The sequence below is a fragment of the Acanthopagrus latus genome, chromosome 17, assembly GCF_904848185.1.
Source record: "Acanthopagrus latus isolate v.2019 chromosome 17, fAcaLat1.1, whole genome shotgun sequence".
In the NCBI taxonomy this organism is placed as follows: Eukaryota; Metazoa; Chordata; class Actinopteri; order Spariformes; family Sparidae; genus Acanthopagrus; species Acanthopagrus latus.
The window spans coordinates 24,712,147-24,715,167 of NC_051055.1; the positions used below are offsets into that span (position 1 = coordinate 24,712,147).

Sequence of the window (3,021 nt, forward strand, 5' to 3'; positions counted from 1 at the left end):
TGGTTCCTATTTATACGTACGATCAAAGACATTTAATCAGGCCAGGGTTTTTAAAAGACAATATTTATACATGAATCAACCATGTGAAAGGAGTGACAGCCGCACTTACAAATGGCTGCTGTCGGATTATAATAAATGTTGATGGGTGTCAGTAGCAATCATCCTCTTGAGTGTGCATGGCAATTTTGATGACATGACAATACACAGAAGACACCGCAATTTATAAAATGATCACCCGTCATTAGGCCTTGATTATTATGAAAATAATTGTCAAAACTGACTGATTGCTGAAAATTTTCTCCATGTGTGTCTGTGTGGTTGCGCGTGTGTGTCTGTATCTGCAATATTGGCCTAATGCAATGTACCAGTAGCAGAAGTTGCTGTTTTTTGATAAAGCTGTGTGTGTGTGTCTGACAAAACCGGATTATAATGAATCACTGTAGCACTGCAGAGATGTCCTGTCCTACAAATCTTGGATGTTTAAAAAACCTTTTTGTCTGGTGCAGACCCCGATAAATGTCACGTCATCATGATCTTTATAGTGTTTTCAGTGGAAACGATCAATGTGATGCAGAGACGACCATATGCACAAATCATTACTCCAGCTATGGCCATGATGCTATAAGTGGTCACAGCTTGTCTCTCTGTTCCTTCTCTCCAGCCTGTTCTAACGGACCCTTCACTGCCATTTTTCCATCCATCCACCAGTTGCCCTCAGACTTTGCCTCCTTTCTCCACCACCTGCTTGTCCCACCCATCGAGACACCTCTTCCCTCAGCTGCAGCTCCTTCTGTGGGCAGGATGTGAGCTTTATAGTGTACTTGAGGGGGATGACCACACACACACACACACACACACACACACACACACACAATTTCGCTGTGGCGACTTCTCCCGTCACAAGGCAGCAAAGCCGAGGTGTGGATTTGCTTCGCCGCCGGATGCAAATGTTCTAGTTGCACCATTGTATGCACAGAATGGAAGTGAATCTTCAACACTGCCGATTTTGCGCATGTCTGACCATTCTCTCAGACCGCCAGTTCATGTACGACCAATCACAGGGTTTGTTCACAGTAACTTCCTTGTAAAAAAAAATTATCAAAAGTAGTTTTCTGGCTGAAGTACAAGTAGAACTAAATAATTAATGATGCAGCATGTAATCTTCAAAGTAACCGTGGAAATGGAAATACAGGAAACATTCCTCATTTTAACAATCTACGATGTATCTTTATATACTAAAAAGTATCCTGATATAATACTGTATGTTTATTACTCTGAAGTACAAGAACAGGACAATGAATTTAGGCAGCCAATAGGTGGCGCATGACTTGAACTAAATATCTATAGAATTGTGGGTATCTGGTGATATTATTTTTATAAAAGAACTTCTAGAAATACTAATTCTATACCTTCCACTGACAGTACCAGCACAAGTCAAGCCTCTCACACTTGGCCCATGAGAACTTGATCCTTCATAATATTTCTCTCAGCCGTCATTGTCTGATTGCATGATTCTTCATGCGGCAGAGTTTTATTTATTTACTTCTCTTTAATTGCCCAGCTGTTCACTGTCTTTATGTCACCAAACATACTCAAATGCTCTCTCTCTCTCTCTCACACACACACACACACACACACACACACACACACACACACACACACACACACACACACACACACACACACACACACACACACACACCTAATATACAATAAGAGGCATCACATCTCTTTGACACCTTGAATTGACGCACCAACAATACGTGTATGTAATAATGTCTCTTGATACTCCGGCCTGACAGCTGAAATTTTTTGCCCTCAACGGTTACTTAATGAAAAAAAAGCAGGAATGTAACCAATACAATGCGACACACAGGGCCTGTCATAATCCGTCAGAGAGAGAAAAATATTGATTCACTGATGAGTACATGTTGAAAAAGCAAGGATACATGCATGCTCATTCGTGTGATCGGCCCTGCGACTGTTAAATCTGACAGTCCGTGAACTGAAATCATTTTTCGATCGGTAATCCAGGGAGGGAATTCCATCTGTGCCGCTCTTTGCTTTTGTGAAAGAACCCCTCCTAAAAAAGAAGCACAATGGCATTTTTCTTTTTCTCTGGCTTCAGAATGATTTGCCGGGGCTCGGCGGTAGATATCACGCTCGCTGAGGTGGAATAGTGAGGGCTACATTTTTTTGAGTTAACTGATTAGTTTTCTCACCAGCAGTAGCTGCAATAACTAGCTGAGGAAGCCGAGGGGCACGCCGTCGATACTAATCAGAGGACTCCAGCACTTTGTTGAATTTTCCACCAATATGTTTCACACAGATACTCAAGGAACGTCTCACAGAGCGGACAAGAAGTATCTTACTGCACATGTAACTAAAAATTCCAAACGTTTTTACATCGTGATCTTGATACCAGATCCCGTTGTGGCGGCACTGGTAGTAAAATGCCTGCAGGCCGGCCCAACCTACATAAAGATATAAACAAATAACGTGTAAATCTAGAGGAGATGCCCAGTGTCAGCTACTGGGACAATAAGATAATAAACAAATGCCTGTTCAGGGTAAGATCAAACTGAAACGTGCTCCTACAAAGCCTCCAGTGAAACAAGATGTCAAAACTGAAGGTGTATAGGGGGGCTTGGGTTTCAAGAATGAACAGTTTGTTTCGCTAGACCGACCAAGGGCAGCCAAAAAAACACCATAGGGTCTAAACAGACCACACTTGGTGGTTGGCAATCTATGAGGTTTTCGGTGAGCCAGGAACAGATCCAGAATGAGTGTGAGAGGCCACCTGGGTGCCATTTCCCACCTCTTTTAAGCCATCACAAAGGGGCGTCGTCACACCGTGATTGGCTGGGAGGGGAACGGCCCCAAGCTGCTTCCACTCCTCAATCAGGAGTCGGCCTCGCTCGCCCTGCACACAGGTGGTCTGAATCCCCTGCAATTAGTCCAGAGGGATTTTTGAAAATCAGCCCAAAACCAAGAATGACAGCAAGACGCTGTGAATAAAAA

General features: G+C 43.1%; 1 long non-coding RNA gene across 1 annotated transcript; it reads right to left on the reverse strand.

Annotated features, from left to right (window-relative positions):
* Window positions 1–1,773: 1,773 nt before the first annotated feature.
* Window positions 1,774–2,764, reverse strand: LOC119006531. Its single transcript, XR_005070827.1, has 2 exons — window positions 2,223–2,764; window positions 1,774–2,083 (listed from the first exon to the last, which is right to left on the reverse strand). It is a non-coding gene; the product is annotated as an uncharacterized LOC119006531 (long non-coding RNA).
* Between the last annotated feature and the right edge of the window lie 257 nt (window positions 2,765–3,021).